This window comes from Psammomys obesus, unplaced genomic scaffold (assembly GCF_907164565.1).
Source record: "Psammomys obesus unplaced genomic scaffold, mPsaObe1.curated_primary_1811, whole genome shotgun sequence".
NCBI classification, from domain to species: Eukaryota; Metazoa; Chordata; class Mammalia; order Rodentia; family Muridae; genus Psammomys; species Psammomys obesus.
In genome coordinates this window covers 3,012,827-3,018,508 of record NW_026596149.1, presented here as the reverse complement: position 1 = coordinate 3,018,508, position 5,682 = coordinate 3,012,827, and the positions used below count along the sequence as shown (strand labels likewise).

General features: G+C 45.6%; 1 long non-coding RNA gene across 8 annotated transcripts in view; it reads right to left on the bottom strand.

The window, feature by feature from the left end:
* Positions 1-1,265, bottom strand: part of LOC129666608 (uncharacterized) — a 22,333-nt gene extending 21,068 nt beyond the window's left edge. For 2 of the 8 annotated variants that reach the window (XR_008718612.1, XR_008718617.1), the window contains exons 1-2: positions 301-1,262; positions 49-164 (exon numbers count right to left, since the gene is read on the bottom strand). This is a non-coding gene — a long non-coding RNA (uncharacterized LOC129666608). Of the gene's footprint in view, positions 1-48; positions 165-300 lie in introns of those variants that run through there. The other 6 variants (XR_008718614.1, XR_008718615.1, XR_008718619.1 and 3 more) reach the window with 5 other exon arrangements.
* Between the last annotated feature and the right edge of the window lie 4,417 nt (positions 1,266-5,682).

Genomic DNA, 5,682 nt, shown 5'->3' with positions numbered 1-5,682 from the left:
GCCGTCCCGCGGAGCCGCGGCTGTGGCTTTGGCGTGCGCGCGGCCTACCCCTGAGATAGAAGCTCTCGGCCGCCGTCCCCCTCGCTGTTTTCTTCCTTGGGTTTGTTTTCTCATGCTCAAAACTGTGTACGCTACCAAGTTCTCGGACTCCCTGCACCAGCGTCCTGTGTCAGGAAAAAAAAGTGAAGCGGCTGGGTCGGGGCGCCACACCCAGCCTGGCCCGGCCTCCCCGGCAGGGCTCTCAGCCTGGCAGGAGCGACGGGGCCAGACCGGCCTGGGGCCCAAGGGGAGGGAACTGACCTGAGCTAGAGTTGGGTTGAGGGCCGCATGATTTATGACTGTCCAAAGCGAGCCTGGAGAGAACTGAGTCCAAGAGGCCCGGCTTTGAGTCGTCGGGGAAGGCGTCTGTCTGAGCGTACAACCTGTGAGGAATAAGGAAACAAACAGCAAGGCCGAGGATGAGCTCCAGTCTGGCCCCAGAGCTTGTCAGTCACCTCCCACAGTCCTGGCGTTCTAAATTGTGTGCTAACGTTCTATAGTCTACATATTTATTTATTGGTTTCTCTCCTCCCTGAAAACCTACGCGAACAGGGAGTTCACTGTTCCCCGGAGCCTCGTGTGGTATTTGGCAATGTCCTGGGAGCATTGCAGATATTTGCTGAATCAGCAAAGAAGCAAATGCGTTAAAGGTCCTGTGAGTTGAGGATAAATATAACACACACGTATAATTGTTCTCTTTACTCACTGAAATATTTTTATTTTTGATTAAATAATCCATAAGGAATAGCCACGAGGTAGCCAGTCTGCCATTTCATTTTCCAAAGGGGAAAATGAGCTCTCTCTTCCATGTTGCTTTTCATTCAAGATACTCTGCTGTGAATTCCCCTGAAGTGTACAAGGAAAATGAAAGTCTGTAATTGTTCTTCACTGGTCCCCTTCAGTATGTGGTTCCAGTTACTGTTCATGGTGAGCTGCTGTGGGGCTTTGAGAACACCTACACACTATTATACACTATTAAAAATACACCTGGAGAGAGCTTCAGGTGAAAATCAAGCGAATCTCCTTTAGTTTCAAGGAAAATGATATGAAGTACTTAGTGAGACTCAGAGACTCAGAGACTCAGGATAGCCAGCTACCCCCAGTTCATGTTTAAATGTATTTTATTTCAGGTTTGCTGAAACATGCTGTGCTATCTCTGCTTCCCTGCTCCTTCTCTTTGGGCTACAGGATCCTTGGCACTCTCTGGCCAGCCAGCCAGCTGAGAGACCTGGTGGGAGACTGTCCCAGAGAGGCAGTTGAGGATGGGACTGGGATAAACCTCTGGCCTCCATGAACATGCACACGTGCATAAAATACAAACACTTGGGAGGCAGAGGCAGGTGGACCTCTGTGGGTCAGAGGGTAGGCTGGTCTACAAGGCAAGTCCAGAGCAGCCAGGGCTACACAGAGAAACCCTGTCTCAGGAGAAAAAAAAAAAAAAAAAAAAGCTAACTATTTAGTTTACCTTAAGTTTTTCTCACATATGTGTTCTTTTTTCATACTGTTTTTCCTACAGTTATCATAAATTGCATCTAAATTCTAATTTCACAACTGTTTCATCAGCTTGAAAAATTATGCTATCATTTTTACATTCTACTTTATAGGCTTTAAAAAATGTATTAAACCTTTTCCCCCTTCTGCAGTGTTCTGGCATTTTAATTACAGCATGATATAAAGAAAAGAATGCTGAGTTTGGGAGCTAGGAGCCCTCACTTCATATATAATGAGCTGTATAGTTCTGGGAAAGTTTGACATCTTCCTGCCCTGATTGTCTCCATATAAAATAGAACTATTTCCTGGGATGATAGAGCATAGACAGATGGGAAAGCAAAGCAAGAGGGCCTCCTTTCTATGTCTGACAGATTCTCTGCAGAAATGCTTGCATGCCTTCCACGTGCGTCAGCCTCTCGTCGGCCTGCAAGATTAATTTGCCTATCATCTGGAAGTCAAGAGAAACACTTTTTATAGGGAGGTATGTATGCGAGTGTGCATGTGACGTGTGTGTGTGTGTGTGTGTGTGTGTGTGTGTGTGTGTGTTTGCTATCTTCGAATAGTGTTTGGTTGTGGCCCTACTACAAGACTCAATATGGTCAGGGAAACTGTGGGTAAAAGAAACACTGTTGTGTGTGGAAGGATGAGCTGAGGTTTACGTGAAGAAATGCGCTAGTTTATGGAGGCTTTGTAGTGTTTTAGAGGCTGCTGCTACTTGGGACTGCCTTGACAGTGATTTTAAACTTTTACACCAAAAAAAAAAAAAAAAAAAAAAACAACCAAACAAAAAAAACACCAAACACAATGATTGTAATTGTGTTTGTATTTTGTTTCCATAGCAACCTGCAGAGATTAAACAGGTAGTAAATATTAAGTAGAAGTTGAATGAATGAAAGGAGATTAAAGCCAAGGAAAACACTTTGAAATCTTACATTGTGGCTCAGGTTTCCAACTACTAATCCCTAGGAGATAGAGTACAGAAGTTAAATGCTACCTCAGGATACAGACAACAAAATCCTAAGGGGAGGAACTTTTAGGACAAGCAACTAAGTTTCTTGAAAACACTAGTTGCAAGAGGACAAGAGCTGGAGGAGGGTTCTAGAACAAGGAGAACAGGAGACATAGCCATCAGCTGCAAAGAGTGAGTTTTATTTGGATCCTATTTTTGGTTTGTTTAGATTCTTTTCTGTGTGTTGGTGTTTTGCCTGCATGTGTGTATATGTACCATGGATATGACTGGTGCTGGCAGAGGTCAGAAAGAGTCTCAGATCTTCTGGAACGGGGGCCACAGATGATGGTTGTGCTGAGTCCTCAGCAAGAGCAGAAAGTACTCTTAACTGCTGAGCCATCATCACTCTCTCCAGCCCCAGGATTCAGATTTTTTTTTTTAAATTATGGTATTATGAGACATTTGGAAATCGGAACATTGCCAATTTGGTGTCATGACTTATCACTTGTTTTATAGGTGTGGTAATGTTTACAAGTAAAATTATATAATGTCTAGAATTTCCTTCGAAGTAATGTGGGAAGGAGAACCTGGGAGAGAGTATGAAGGGCCGGGTGGGAACGGAGGCCAGGAGCTGTTGCATCTGCACGCTCACACATAAAGCATCCTTGCAGAGTGCGTGTTATTATCTGCTTCAGGCCTCTCACTGGGGTGCTGCAAACAGAAAACCCCGAAAAGCTCCTTTTTTTGTGACACAACTAAAATGATGCCTTCTCAGCTCAATGTTTCAGTTTTATGTGTGGACATGTGTGATTTCCTTATGTATCTGTACTTAAGCTGGTAAAGCCAATCAGGAACACATGTCTTTTTTAAGTGGCCTGTCTTCTGGGAGCTCTAACACTTTAACGATACCTGTTGTGGGCAGACTTTCAGTGCAAAGCAAGCTGGAAAAATGATCTCCTGGCACAGTCACCGACGTTAGCAATAGATGGTGAAGCTTGTTCACCTCTGCAAAGTCCAAAGTCCCACGAGTTCAGCTGAGGGTCCCTGAGTGCTTATCACCGCAGTTAAACAAGGCGTGGTCACAGACCGCAGACAGCACCCTGGGAAAAGTCAGGCACTTGCACAGTGCCGCTCGCTTAGAACGTTTGACTCGCAGGTTCTTCAACGTCACTTGTCTCCAGGTTAATTGATAACTATTTCCCACAAACCCAAAGATTATGTCTAAAAAACAGAACAAACAAACACCCTATCTTTTCTTCTATCCAGTTACCCTCAGGAACCCAAGTAAAGACCCTGCCCTGCCTTCTCATGCTCAAGCCCTGAGGCACAGGCTCTGAATGGTTGGCATTGGGCAGGCATTTAAATCATGTCGAAGTTTAGTTTGTAAATTATTTGAAAAGCACTTCTCACCTTTTACCAGCTGCTTTGCTAGCAAATGTGTAAGTACTTTTCGGGGATTTCTTCACTTAATCTTCCTAGTGTCAGTCAAGAATAGTGAGACTGCTCTCTGTTTCGTTAATGACGAAAGTAAGGCTCAGAGGAAATGACAAACAATAGCTCAGCTGCCTATAAACATTTTCTCCTAGTTTCTGTGTGTGTGTGTGTGTGTGTGTGTGTGTGTGTGTGTGTGTTCATGGGTGGATAGATACAAATGTCTGCATTGTGAGGGCAAAACCCAACCTCAGGTGCCATTCTGTAGCTGCTGCCACCTTTTCCCCTTTCCTGAGGTAGGGCCTGTCACTGGCCTGCACTCAGCTCATCCTGCTGTGCTAGCTGGCTGGTGAGCCCCGGGTTGTGCCCATCTGCACAGCGCCTTATGCCCCCACAGCTGGCACTCCAGGGCTGTGCCACCATGCTCCTTTCTTCCTTTCACATTTGTTCTGAGCACCAAACTCGCTCCCCATGCTTGCCAGGCAAGCACTCTCCTGCTGAGCCATCCATCCGGCCGTTATCCTGTATTATTAATCATTTCTCCACAACTCTGGAAGCCCCTCCAGAGAAGCCTTTCATTAGCCTCTGCAGCTCCTTAACCCTAGTGGACTTCTATAAACACTTGTTGCTCTCAACAAATCATTCAACTGTTGGTGTCATGCACCTTGCATAACCTCCTTAACCCGTGTTATTTGCCAGTATTTTCCAGGCTCATTTTTTTGGAACTGACCAAGTATGATTATCCAACAACTATTTAAAGGAAATGTTTGAGAACCCATCTGGAGACTAATAATAATAATAATTGCATTTAACAAGTGAAAAAGGAATGATACCAGACACTGTAATCAAGGTGAGAGAATTTGAGATTTAAATTTAGGAAGCAGTCAGTCAGGTTGTTGCAGTTTGGGTTTCCCTGTTTGGGCTATAGAGTAAATGGAAAACCCAACAAACCATGGAAAAAATCAAGTCATAATGTGGGACAGTTATGGCAGTTACTTTCCAGACAAACACGAAGCCTGTTCCCCCGCCCCACTGCCTGTGGGTTCCTGCTTGACTTTCCACCGCCACAGAGGAGCGTCCTCCTGCTGTGGCCTTATCCAGATCGAGAGTCAAGCTGTCCTATAGGGTGACAAGCACAGTGTTAAATTATAGTTGGTGGCTGTTACATGCCCGTCGCGGGCCAGGGTCAGCATGAAGCACTTGACATGTTATCTACTTCATTCTCAATCACGTAAATGAAGGAACTGAGGTGCAGAGAAGTTGTGGCTTTGTAATAACACTTGCTAAGTCCATCTGGGCTCTTGGTGGGTTATGCTGTGTGAGGATGGCCAGCAGAGGAGGAAAGTACTGGCACATGCCTGTCCCCAGCGCTCAGGTGATAAAAGTCGGCAAGTGTTTAGTGTTACGCAGGAGCCGGCTCTAGCCTAGAGAAAGCGACTGGGAATTGCCTCTTGATCTCCCATCTGCTTTTCCATGTCTGGATGGTATAGGGCCTGCCAGCTCATTTCTCCCCGTTCCAGTTTATGTACCCAGCCAGAGAGACTTTTCCGGAACATTGAGGTTACTGTAAACTCTAAAGGCAAGGGCCTGTGCTCCTGATAGGATTCCAGTATGGGGTCTTCGAGCACAAACTCATTGACGGGTCCATGAAGCATGGTCTCACTCTGAGAGGGTGAAGATGAACACTGATAGACCTCGCACTCAGGAGGCTGCCAAGGGCAGCCTATGCCAAGGGCTGCCTGGCCTACATAGGCACTCTGGTTAAAAAGAAA